Source organism: Arachis ipaensis, chromosome B2, assembly GCF_059453495.1.
Source record: "Arachis ipaensis isolate K30076 ecotype BB chromosome B2, ASM5945349v1, whole genome shotgun sequence".
Classification (NCBI taxonomy): Eukaryota; Viridiplantae; Streptophyta; class Magnoliopsida; order Fabales; family Fabaceae; genus Arachis; species Arachis ipaensis.
The window spans coordinates 73,332,453-73,346,233 of record NC_142437.1 but is presented as its reverse complement, the minus strand read 5'-3'; the positions used below and the strand labels follow the sequence as shown (position 1 = coordinate 73,346,233).

General features: G+C 41.3%; 2 non-coding genes across 2 annotated transcripts; one reads left to right on the top strand and one right to left on the bottom strand.

The window, feature by feature from the left end:
- Nucleotides 1–3,880: 3,880 nt before the first annotated feature.
- On the top strand, nt 3,881–3,988 carry LOC148574386 (small nucleolar RNA R71). The gene has a single exon (XR_015906102.1). It is a non-coding gene; the product is annotated as a small nucleolar RNA R71 (small nucleolar RNA).
- A 9,181-nt stretch (nt 3,989–13,169) lies between these two features.
- Nucleotides 13,170–13,273, bottom strand: LOC148574385 (small nucleolar RNA R71). The gene has a single exon (XR_015906626.1). It is a non-coding gene; the product is annotated as a small nucleolar RNA R71 (small nucleolar RNA).
- Between the last annotated feature and the right edge of the window lie 508 nt (nt 13,274–13,781).

Below are 13,781 nucleotides of genomic sequence, written 5' to 3'. Positions count from 1 at the left end.
TGGAAATGGACCCATGAAGTCAATGCCCCAAACATAAAAAATTTCACAGAAAAGCATAATTTGTTGGGACATCTCATCCCTCTTGGATATATTACCAAATTTTTGGCATAGGGGGCAAGATTTACAAAATTCAGCAGCGTCTCTAAAAAGAGTAGGCCACCAGAATCCACAGTCTAAGATTTTTCTAGCAGTTCTTTGAGGGCCAAAATGTCCTCCACTCTCAGATGAGTGACAGACCTCTAAGATGGACTGGAATTCTGATTGAGGCACACACCGTCTAATTACCTGATCAGCGCCACATCTCCATAAATATGGGTCATCCCATATATAATATTTAGACTCGCTTTTCAGCTTGATGCTTAGAAAAGTTAGGAGGAGAATTATCATCTATAGGAGTAGAATCATCCTTAATGTGCTCAAGGCGACTCAAGTGGTCTGCCACTAAATTCTGGTTACCACTCCTATCCTTTATTTCTAAATCAAATTCTTGTAATAGCAGTATCCAACGTATAAGCCTTGGTTTGGACTCCTTTTTAGATAATAAATACTTTAAAGCTGCATGGTCCGAATACACTACTACTCTAGTACCAAGTAAATAAGCTCAGAATTTATCCAGAGCAAAAACAATAGCAAGAAGCTCTTTCTCAGTAGTAGTATAATTGGACTGGGCAGTGTCTAAAGTCTTAGACGCATAAGCAATAATAAAAGGGTCCTTACCTTCGCGTTGAGCCAGCGCTGCTCCTACTGCATGGTTGGAAGCATCGCACATGATTTCAAACGGCTGGCTCCAGTCTGGTCATCTCACAATTGGCGCTTGAGTCAGGGCGGTCTTCAGCTTATCAAACGCTTCTTTACAATCCTCACTGAACTCGAACTCGATATCCTTCTGCAGTAATCTGGATAAGGGAAGTGCTACTTTACTAAAGTCCTTAATAAATCTCCTGTAAAAACCTGCATGGCCAAGGAACGAACGGACTTCCCTCACAGAAGAGGGGTAAGGTAAACTGGAAATAACATTCACCTTTGCTGGGTCTACAGAAATGCCAGTATTAGATACCACATGTCCTAATACAATCCCTTGTTTCACCATAAAATGACACTTTTCAAAATTCAATACAAGGTTTGTATTAACACATCTATCTAATACTCTAGATAACCCATCTAAGCAAAGGCTAAAAGAATTACCATAAACGCTAAAATCATCCATAAATACCTCCATACAGTCCTCAATAAGATCAGAGAAAAGACTCATGATACACCTTTGGAAAGTAGCTGGTGCATTGCACAAGCCAAAGGGCATTCTCTTGTAAGCATCAATCCCAAAAGGACATGTAAAAGTGGTCTTTTCCTTATCCTTAGGAGCTATATGAATCTGGAAATAACCTGTATAACCATCTAAAAAGTAATAATGTGATTTACCTGACAGGCGATCCAGTATTTGATCAATGAATGGAAGTGGGTAGTAATCCTTACGGGTAGCTTGGTTGAGACGCCTGTAATCAATGCAGACTCTCCAAGCATTCTGAACTCTAGTTGCTATGAGCTCTCCATGCTTATTCTTCACTGTGGTGACTCCAGACTTCTTGGGCACCACTTGTACTGGGCTAACCCATTCACTGTCTGAAATGGGATAGATGATACCTGCTCCCAATAGTCTGGTCACTTCCTTTTTGACAACTTCCAAGATAGTGGGATTCAATCTTCTTTGGGGTTGACGGACAGGTTTTGCTCCCTCTTCTAAAAATATTTTGTGCTCACATACTTGAGGGTTGATGCCTACTATGTCTACCAAACTCCACCCAATCACCTTCTTGTGCCTCCTCAGTACATCAAGTAACTGCTCTTCTTGTTGAGAAGTAAGTTCCCTTGCAATGATAACCGGAAACTTCTGTTCATCTTCAAGATAAGCATATTTGAGATATGGAGGGAGGGGTTTTAACTCTAACTTCTGATCATGGGCAGGCTCTAGATTATCTAGAGCTTGTGAAAATGGCGAAGTGCCCTCATTGTCAGTTAAGAGGGTCCCCACACTTGGACCTTGTCCAGTGTGCCTCTCTTCGAACTCTTCCTTGTGAACTTCAGCTACAGTTTCATCTATGACATCACACTGGAAGATAGAATGATCTTCTGGAGGGTTGTTTATGACTCCATTCAGATTGAAGATTACTATGCGGCCATCTATTTCAAAGGAGTATGTTCCTGAAAAAGCATCCAATTTGAATTTTGATGTCTTCAGGAATGGTCTTCCAAGTAGGATTGATGATGGCTTATCTGAGTCATTATGGAGCATCTCCAAGATATAAAAATCAGTGGGAAATGTAAGCCCTTTAATGTTCACTAAAACATCTTCAGCAACTCCAGCCACTGTAATAATGCTTTTATCTGCTAACACAAAACGAGCTGCCGACCTTTTTAAGGGAGGGAGCCTCAAAATATCATATATAGACAAAGGCATTATACTAACACAGGCTCCTAAATCACACATGCAATCATAAATTACTACTCCACCAATAGTAAAACTAACTATACAAGGACCTGGGTCACTACACTTCTCAGGTAATCCTCCCATTAAAGCAGATATGAAACTATCTAAAGGAATAGTTTCTAATTCATGAATTTTGTCCTTATGTATACATAAATCTTTTAGAAACTTTGCATATTTAGGTACTTGTTGAATAACATCAAAAAGAGGAACGGTTACCTCAACCTTTTTGAATATTTCTACCATTTTGGGATCGGGTTCCAGTTGCTTCCTGGGCTTCCTTGCAAGTTGTGGAAAGGGAATGGGAGTAGTGTTTTCTGCAGTGTCTGCGCCTTTTGGTGCTTCCTTTTGTGGTTGCACTTCTTCTTCTTCAGCTATGTCCTGTATGTCCTCTTCTTCTTCGACATCTTCTATTTCTACTACCTCTTCAGCTGAGGCGTGATCTGGTGAGCTTGGCTCCTCCTGATTCCTCTCCTGCAGTGTGGTTCCGGACCTCAGGGTGATGGCATTAATGCCTCCCTTTGGATTGGGTAATGGTTGAGAGGAGATTCCAGTGGAGCTTGAAGGTTGGTTACTGGAATTTTGCATTGATCCAATCTGTGAAACAAGAGCTTACAAAGTATAGGTCAGACCATTTAGACTGGCATTAATGTTATTCATAATGTTATTTTCCATGGTCTGTTATCTCCACTCAAAGGATTGTAGTAACTCTTCATTAGGAGATAAAGAAGAATGAGTAAATTGAGAGGTCTGCTGTTGGGTATTCTGTGGTCTTTGGGATTGCCTCAGGTGAGGTACTCTGTAAGGTTGGTTCTGCTGCCTGTTGTTGTTATTATTCCACCTCTGATTTCCCTGATTATCTCTGCCTCCTCTATTATTGTTGTCCCTCCAATTCTGGTTAGAATTGTCCTGTCATCCATGGTTATTATTTCCACCTTGATTGTACCCTTGGTTGGGGCGATCATAGAAGTTATGAGTGGATGCCACCATGTTGTCTTCCTGTTAGAGTTGCGGGCATTCATAAGTATAATGGCTATAATCAGCACAAATTCTACAAACTCTCTGTGGGACTAACCGTTGGCTTTGCTGTGCTGGAGAAGGTTGAGCTTGCTGAACTTGTTGTTGATTCAATTGCATCTGCTTTAGCAAGTTGGTCATCTCACAGATACTCTGAGTTAGAGCAGCCGTCTCTCTGCTAGAGGATACTTCTGCAACGGCTTTTGAACGGCCTTGCTTCTGTCTGTGGTTCCTAGTGGATTCAGCTAAGTCGCTGATCAATTATCATGCCTCATCTGTGGTCTTGTACTTCTTCATAGACCCATTGCTAGCACTTTCCAATGTGGTTTTATCTTGGGGCCTCATGCCCTGTGTGACATAACTGAGTAACACTATCTTGTCAATCATGTGGTGGGGGCATGCTTCCAGAAGATTATTGAAGCGCTCCCAATATTCAAAGAGAGTCTCGTTGTCATCTTGAACAATAGTGGAAATATCTTTCCTTAGTTTATCAGTAACTTCAGATGGAAAGAATTTCTCCAAAAACTCTTTTCCGAGCGTGGTGCGCAGAAATTGTGATTACACTACTGATTATGTAAAATTCATCGCTCTTTCTTTCCCTGGTAATGGCGCCAAAAACATGATGCCAATACCATGGTTCACAACTTCACACAACTAACCAGCAAGTGCACTGGGTCGTCCAAGTAATACCTTACGTGAGTAAGGGTCGAATCCCACGGAGATTGTTGGTATGAAGCAAGCTCTGGTCACCTTGCAAATCTCAGTCAGGTAGGATTAAATGTGATTGGATTAGATAATTAAAAGATAAATAATAAAGGATAGAAATACTTATGTAATTCATTGGTGAGAATTTCAGATAAGCGAATAGAGATGCTTTCGTTCCTCTGAACCTCTGCTTTCCTGCTATCTTCATCCAATCAGTCTTACTCCTTTCCATGGCTGGCTTTATGTGATACATCACCATTGTCAATGGCTACTTTCGGTCTTCTCTCGGGAAAATGATCCAAATGCCCTGTCACGGCACGGCTAATGGTCTGGAGGCATCACCCTTGTCAATGGCTTCATCTTATCCTCTCAGTGAAAATGGTCAATGCACCCTGTCACGGCACGGCTATTCATCTGTCGGTTCTCGATCATGCTGGAATAGGATCTACTATCCTTTTGCGTCTGTCACTACGCCCGGCAATCGTGAGTTTGAAGCTCGTCACAGTCATTCAATCATTGAATCCTACTCGGAATACCACAGACAAGGTTTAGACCTTCCGGATTCTCTTGAATGCCGCCATCATTCTAGCTTATACCACGAAGATTCCGATTAAGAGATCTAAGAGATACTCATTCAGTCGAAGGTAGAACGGAAGTGGTTGTCAAGCATGCGTTCATAGGGAATGATGATGATTGTCACGTTCATCACATTTAGGTTGAAGTGCGAATGAATATCTTAGAAGCGAAATAAGATGAATTGAATAGAAAACAGTAGTACTTTGCATTAATCTTTGAGGAACAGCTGAGCTCCACACCTTAATCTATGGAGTGTAGAAACTCTACCATTAAAATTACATAAGTGAAAGGTCCAGGCATGGCCGAATGGCCAGCCCCTCTGATCTAAGAACCAGGCATCCAAAGATTCAAAGATGGTTCAAAAGATGTCAAATACACTAGTAAAATGTCCTATTTATAATAAACTAGCTACTAGGGTTTACATGAGTAAGTAATTGATGCATAAATCCACTTCCGGGGCCCACTTGGTGTGTGCTTGAGCTGAGCTTTAGCTTTCCACGTGTAGAGGCCATTTGTGGAGTTGAACGCCAGGTTTTGATCCATTTCTGGCGTTCAACTCTGGTTTTGGATCCTTTTCTGGCGCTGGATGCCAGAATTGGGCAGAGAGCTGGCGTTGAACGCCAGTTTGCATCATCTATTCTTGGCCAAAGTATAGACTATTATATATTTCTGGAAAGCCCTGGATGTCTACTTTCCAACTCAATTGGAAGCGCGCCATTTCGATTTCTGTAGCTCCAGAAAATCTACTTTCAGTGCAGGGAGGTCAGAATCCAACAGCATCAGCAGTCCTTCTTCAACCTCTGAATCTGATTTTTTGCTCAAGTACCTCAATTTCAGCCAGAAAATACCTGAAATCACAGAAAAACACACAAACTCATAGTAAAGTCCAGAAATATGAATTCAACATAAAAACTAATGAAAACATCCCTAAAAGTAACTAGATCCTACTAAAAACATACTAAAAAAAATGCCAAAAAGCGTATAAATTATCCGCTCATCACAACACCAAACTTAAATTGTTGCTTGTCCCCAAGCAACTGAAAAGAAAGTAGGATAAAAAGAAGAGAATATACTATAAATTCCAAACTATCAATGAAACATAGCTCCAATCAAATGAGCGGGACTTATGGCTTTTTGCCTCTTGAATAGTTTTGGCATCTCACTTTATCCATTGAGGTTCAGAATGATTGGCATCTATAGGAACTCAGAGTTCAGATAGTGTTATTGATTCTCCTAGTTCAGTATGATGATTCTTGAACACAGCTTCTTTTATGAGTCTTGGCCGTGGCCCTAAGCATTTTGTTTTCCAGTATTACCACCGGATACATAAATGCCACAGACACATAATTGGGTGAACCTTTTTAGATTGTGACTCAGCTTTGCTAAAGTCCCCAATTAGAGGTGTCCAGGGTTCTTAAGCACACTCTTTTTTTGCTTTGGACCTTGACTTTAACCGCTCAGTCTCAAGTTTTCACTTGGCACCTTCATGCCACAAGCACATGGTTAGGGACAGCTTGGTTTAGCCGCTTAGACCAGGATTTTATTCCTTTAGGCCCTCCTATCCACTGATGCTCAAAGCCTTGGGATCCTTTTTATTTGCCCTTGCCTTTTGGTTTTAAGGGTTATTGGCTTTTTGCTCTTGCCTCTTGGTTTTAAGAGCTTTTGGCTTTTTCTGCTTGCTTTTTTCTTTTTCTATTATTTTTTTTTTCGCCTATTTTTTTTTTCTGCAAGCTTTGTTCTTTGCTGTTTTTTCTTGCTTCAAGAATCATTTTTATGATTTTTCAGATTATCAAATAACATGTCTCCTTGTCATTATTCTTTCAAGAGCCAACATATTTAACATTCTTAAACAACAACTTCAAAAGACATATGCACTGTTGAAGCATACATTCAGAAAACAAGAAGCATTGTCACCACATCAATATAATTAAGCTAAGTTCAAGGATAAATTTGAAACTTATGTACTTCTTGTTCTTTTGAATTAAAACATTTTTCATTTAAGAGAGGTGATGGATTCATAGGACATTCATAACTTTAAGACATAGTCACTAACTACTAATGATCATGTAATGAAGACACAAACATAGATAAGCACATAACATAGAAAACGAAAAACAGAAGAATTAAGAACAAGGAATGAATCCACCTTAGTGATGGTGGCATTTCCTTCTTGAGGAAGTGAGGAACCAATGATGTCCTTGAGCTCTTCTAAGTCTCTTCCTTGTCTTTGTTGCTCCTCCCTCATTGCTTTTTGATCTTCTCTTATTTCATGAAGCATGATGGAGTGCTCTTGATGTTCCACCCTTAGTTGTCCCATATTGGAACTCAATTCTCCTAGGGAGGTGTTGATTTGCTCCCAATAATTTTGTGGAGGAAAGTGCATTTGAGGCATCTCCGGGATCTCATGGTAATGAGCTTCTTGCGCCTCTTGAGCTCCATAAATGGGCTCTCTTGCTTGCTCTATCTTCTTCTTAGTGATGGGCTTGTCCTCTTTAATGAGGATATCTCCCTCTATGTCAATCCCAGCCGAATTGCATAGGTGGCAAATGAGGTGAGGAAAGGCTAACCTTGCCATAGTGGAGGACTTGTCAGCCACCTTGTAGAGTTCTTGAGGTATAATCTCATGAACTTCTACCTCTTCTCCAATCATGATGCTATGGATCATGATGGCCCGGTCTATAGTAACTTCAGACCGGTTGCTAGTGGGAATGATTGAGCATTGAATGAACTCCAACCATCCTCTAGCTATAGGCTTGAGGTCCAATCTTCTTAGTTGAACCGGCTTGCCTTTGGAGTCAATCTTCCATTGAGCTCCTTCTACACATATGTCCATAAGGACTTGGTCCAACCTTTGATCAAAGTTGACTCTCCTTGTGTAGGGGCGTGCGTTCTCTTCCATGTTTGGCAAGTTGAACGCCAACCTCACATTTTCTGGACTAAAATCCAAGTATTTCCCCCGAACCATTGTAACATAGTTCTTTGGATCCAAGTTCTTACTTTGATCATGGTTCTTGGTGATCCATGCATTAGCATAGAACTCTTGAACCATTAGGATGCCGACTTGTTGGATGGGATTTGTTAGAACTTCCCAACCTCTTCTTTGAATTTCATGTCGGATCTCCAGATACTCATTTCTTTTGAGTTTGAAAGGGACCTTGGGGATCACCTTCTTCTTGGCCACAACATCATAGAAGTGGTCTTGATGGGCTTTGGAGATGAATCTTTCCATCTCCCATGACTCAGATGTGGAAGCTTTTGTCTTCCCTTTTCCCTTTCTAGAGGATTCTCCGGTCTTTAGGTGCCATCAATGGTAATGGAAAAATAAAAAGCTTATGCTTTTACCACACCAAACTTAAAATATTGCTCGTCCTCGAGCAATAAAAGAAAGAATAGATGAAGAAGAAGAAGAAATTGAGGAGAGGTAGAGTGGGAAGTGTTTCGGCCAAGAAGGGTGTAGAGGGGTGTGTTGTGTGAATTTGATGAAGAATGGAGGGCTTTATATAGGGAAGGGAGGGGGGGTTAAGGTTCGGCCATATGGGTGGGTTTGGGTGGGAAATTGGTTTTGAATTTTGAAGGTAGGTGGAGTTTATAAGGTAGGTTTATGGGGAAGAGTGGATGGATGTGAGTGGTGAAGAGATGATCGGGAAGAGAGATTGAGGTGATTCGTGAAGGGTTTTTGGGGAAGAGTGTTTATGGGATTGTGTGAAAGAGAGTGGTGAGAAGAAGTGAGTGGAGGTAGGTGGGGATCCTGTGGGGTCCACAGATCCTGAGATGATCCTGTGGGGTCCACAGATCCTGAGATGATCCTGTGGGGGCCACAGATCCTGAGGTGTCAAGGCATTTACATTCCTGCACCAATTTAGGCATGCAAAATGCCCTTGCACACAACTCTGGGCGTTCAGCGCCAGGTTGGTGCCCATTTTGGGCGTTCAACGCCCATTTGTTGCCATTTCTGGCGTTGAACGCCAGAACCATGCTTGTTCTGGGCGTTCAGCGCCAGGATGCTGCCCATTTTGGGCATTCAGTGCCAGAACCATGCTCTGTTCTGGCGTTGAATGCCAGGCAGATGCTTCCTCCAGGGTGTGATTTTTCTTCTACTGTTTTTGATTCTGTTTTCAATTTTTATATTTATTTTGTGACTCCACATGATCATGAACCTATAAAGACATATAACTAAGAAAAATATAGTTAGATAAAAATTGGGTTGCCTCCCAACAAGCGCTTCTTTAATGTTAGTAGCTTGACAGTGGGCTCTCATGGAGCCTCACAGATGTGCAGAGCTTTGTTGAGACTCTCTAACACCAAACTTAGAGTTTGGATGTGGGAGTTCAACACCAAACTTAGAGTTTGGTTGTGGCCTCCCAACACCAAACTTAGAGTTTGACTGTGGGGGCTTTGTTTGACTCTGCTTTGAGAGAAGCTTTTCCTTCTTCCTCTCCATGGATGCAGAGAGAGATCCTTGAGTTGTAAACACAAGGTTGTCCTTATTTAATGAAGGATCAATTCTCCTCTGTCCACATCAATCACAGCTCTTGCTGTGGCTAGGAAAGGTCTTCCTAGGATGATGGATTCATCCTCTTCCTTTCCAGTATCCAGGACTATGAAATCAACAGGGATGTAAAGGCCTTCAACCTTTACTAACACGTCCTTTACTTGTCCATAAGCCTGTTTTCTTGAATTATCTGCCATCTCTAATGAGATTTTAGCAGCTTGTACCCCATAGATTCCCAGTTTCTCTATTACAGAGAGGGGCATGAGGTTTATTCCTGAACCAAGGTCACACAGAGCCTTAAAGATCATGGTGCCTATAGTACAAGGGATTATGAACTTTCCAGGATCCTGTCTCTTCTGAGGAAATGTCAGTTGATCCAGATCACTTAGTTCATTGATGAACAAGGGAGGTTCAACTTCCCAAGTATCAATACCAAATAATTTGGCATTTAGCTTCATGATTGCACCAAGAAACTTGGCAGCTTGCTCTTCAGTAACATCCTCATTCTCTTCAGAAGAGGAATACTCATCAGAGCTCATGAAGGGCATAAGGAGGTTCAATGGAATCTCTATGGTCTCTAGATGAGCCTCAGAGTCCTTTGGTTCCTCAGAGGGAAGCTCCTTATTGGTCACTGGACGTCCCAGGAGGTCTTCTTCCTTGGGATTTACGTCCTCCTCTCCTTCTTTGGGTTCGGCCATGGTGCTTGATGCCAGGGCATCTTGGCCAGTTTCACTGACCTTTTCTTTACTGTTTTTAGGTTAGTTTCATGTATTTCTTTAGGAAATAAGCTAGTTTTGGGTAAATATTCACTTATGCCTTGACTCAAGCACACATTGTGCATTTTACATGATTTCATGAGGATTTTGCATAAGTTTAGTGACAAATATTATGTTGCATTACTCATGACTTGGAACTGGAGCTTTGATGCACTTTGTTGCTTGATTTCAGGACCAAAAAGGAGCAAGAAAGGGGAGGTAACTTGCAAGGATTAATGAGAAAAGTGATTGCCAATAACACTCTCAATGATAGCCATCAATGCCCACGTTAGAGAGTCACGTTAACCAAGTTAACGTGAACTCTAACGTGGAGAAGAGAAGTTGAGCCAACGTTAGTGACACTCAACATTGTCACTAACGTTGGCAATCACTCATAAGTGGCCACGTTAGAAGCCACGTTAACCTAGTTAACGTGGCCTCTAACGTTAAGGGGGAGGGAGAGAAGCCAACGTTAGTGACACTCAACATTGTCACTAACGTTGGCCTATGGTGCTAAGTACCACGTTAACTCCCACGTTAACTTGGTTAACGTGGGAATTAACGTAGAGGATGAAGAGTTGTCGACAACGTTAGTGACACTCAACATTGTCACTAACGTTGAAACAACCACACAACCCCCAAGAGTCACGTTAACCTCCACGTTAACTTGGTTAACGTGGAAGCTAACGATGAGAAATGAAAGATGAGCCAACGTTAGTGACACTCAACATTGTCACTAACGTTGGGATGGCTAAAAGATGGCCACGTTAGAAGCCACGTTAACCTAGTTAACGTGGACTCTAACGTGAGACCCAGGGGCACATTGGAACGTTAGTGACAATGTTGAGTGTCACTAACGTTCTCGAAGGTTGGCAAGGACCACGTTAGAAGCTACGTTAACCTAGTTAACGTGGGCTTTAATGTGAAACAAGAAGGGGCACACTGGAACGTTAGTGACAATGTTGAGTGTCACTAACGTTCTCGAAGGACTAACAATGCAACGTTAAAAGCCACATTAACCTAGTTAACGTGGGTTTTAACGTAAGGCAAAGGGGTGCATTGGAACGTTAGTGACAATGTTAAGTGTCACTAACGTTCTCAAACTTATATTCTCACTAAATATTAACACCCCTAACGTCCTGAGCTGAAGTCTCTGCCCACTTAGCACTTTCTCTCTGCAAGTAAAGCCAAGCCCAAATGAAGAAAAAAACTGCTTCAAACTCAAGATCCAAAGGCCCAAGACTTGAAGAGTAAACTAGAAGTTGAGAAGAGTAGTATATATAGAGGAGTAACTTTGAATTGTAAAGGAGTTCTGGAGGCTGAAGAATTACTCTCTGTATTTACTTTCTTTGTAATTTCTAGTTTTATAATGTATTCTCCATGTTTGTTTTCATTTTCAAGAGCTATGAACAACTAAACCCCTTTCATTGGGTTAGGGAGCTGTGTTGTAATTTGATGGATCAATACTAATTTTCATGTTCTTCTTCTATCTTTCCTCTTGATTTTACTTGAAAGCTTTCGATCTTCATCCAATTGAGTGGTTATCTTGGAAGAGAAGCTATTCAAACTTGGATCTCTTTTGAACCTTGAAAGAGGAATGAAGAGATCAAGCTAGAAATGCTTTCTCATGCTGAACCAAATTGGGTTTGGATGGGTATGTGACTATAACCCTCTCAATACTTGGTTTGGGAAATGCATGTGGTATAATCAGTGACCATACTTCATCTCTTCTCATGAGCAATTGACCAAGGAATTGGCTATTGATCAAGATTTGAGAGATTGAATTGCAAGGAATTGCAATTCAATCACTTAAGATTGCCAAGGAGATCAATGAGTGCATTGATTGAGGAAGAGATAAAAATGAACTTGATCCGGAGAATTGCAACATCTCCTAAGCCCAATGAATTCCCCATCTCTAATCTTACCCATTCTCTTTAATTTCTGTGATTTACTTTTATGAGCAAATCCCCCATTCCCATTTACAATTCTGCAATTTATTTTCAGTCATTTACTTCCAGTCCTTTAATTCTAGCATTTACTTTTCCGTTATTTACATTCCCGCCATTTTATTTTCTACAACTCTCAACCCAAATTCTGGATTCGCTCAACTAGAACATTCTTCTAATTAAAGTTGCTTGATCAATTAATCCCTGTGGGATTCGACCTCACTCTATTGTGAGTTTTTACTTGACGACAACTTCGGTACACTTGCCGAAGGGAGATTTGTTGAGAGACAAGTTTTCTGCGCACCAAGTTTATGGCGCCGTTGCCGGGGATTGATTGTGCATCAACAATGATTAGATTGGAAGATCACTAGATTGAGCATTTTATTTTGTGTATTTCATTTTCTGTTTGATTGATTTACTTTTTGTTTTAGTTAAACTTCTTCCCTTCTCCATCTACTCTTTTGTTTTTCTTTGTTATTTTCAATTCTGTTTGCTAACCCACTAACTGTTTGATATATTGCATCACCCACAACTAACATCAATTCTGACATAAATACTGTCTGCACCTATCTTCTCTGCTTGTACTTGTTGGTTGTATGACAGGGAGAAGAAGCGGGGCTTCAACTTCCTTTGATTCTGAACCAGAGAGAACCTTCCTTAGACTAAGGAGGGAGGCAAGAGGAAAACGAGTAGTTGGTGCTGAAGAAGAGGAGGAACAGTTTGAGGAATACTTTGAACCAAACATGGAAGAAAACATGGAAAATCATCATGAAGAAGAGACTCACAACCATGGCAGAGGAGGTGGAGCAAATCATGCTAGGAAGGATAGGAGAGTTTTGGGCTCTTACATTAATCCAAACCCAGGCAATTGTGGAAGTAGCATCCAAAAGCCAACAATCCATGCCAACAACTTTGAACTTAAACCACAGCTCATCACCCTTGTTCAGAATAACTGTTCGTTTGGAGGAGGTGTTCAAGAAGATCCCAACCAATATTTGACCACCTTCCTGAGAATATGTGACACAGTGAAATCTAATGGTGTTCATCCTGACGCCTATAGATTGCTCTTATTTCCCTTCTCACTCAGAGACAAGGCAGCCAAGTGGCTGGAATCCTTCTCAAGGGAGAGCTTGACAACTTGGGAGGATGTGGTGAACAAATTCTTAGCAAGATTCTACCCTCCTCAACGAATCAATAGGCTGAGAGCTGAGGTTCAAACCTTCAGGCAACAGGATGGTGAGACTCTGTATGAAGCATGGGAGAGGTTCAAAGACTTAACAAGGAGGTGTCCACCTGACATGTTCAACGAATGGGTCCAGCTGCACATTTTCTATGAAGGGCTCTCTTATGAGTCAAAGAAGGCAGTAGATCATTCATCTGGAGGGTCTTTGAACAAGAAGAAGACAATTGAGGAAGCTATAGATGTTATTGAAACAGTAGCAGAAAATGACTACTTCTATGCGTCCGAAAGAGGGAACACAAGAGGAGTGATGGAGCTAAACAATGTAGATGCTCTGTTGGCCCAAAACAAGCTCATTACTCAGCAGCTGGCTGACCTCACCAAGAAGATGGAGATGAACCAAGTAGCAGCAATCTCCACTTCATCAACAACACAAGAAGGAGTAAACCAAGAAGCAGAAGGGAGTCAGGAGCAAGCCAACTACATTGGGAATTCACCAAGGAAAAACTATGATCCATACTCCAAGACTTACAATCCTGGATGGAGAAATCACCCAAACTTTGGGTGGGGAAGTGAGCAAGATCAAAACCAAGACCAGAGACGTTACAACTCTAACAACAATGCAGCT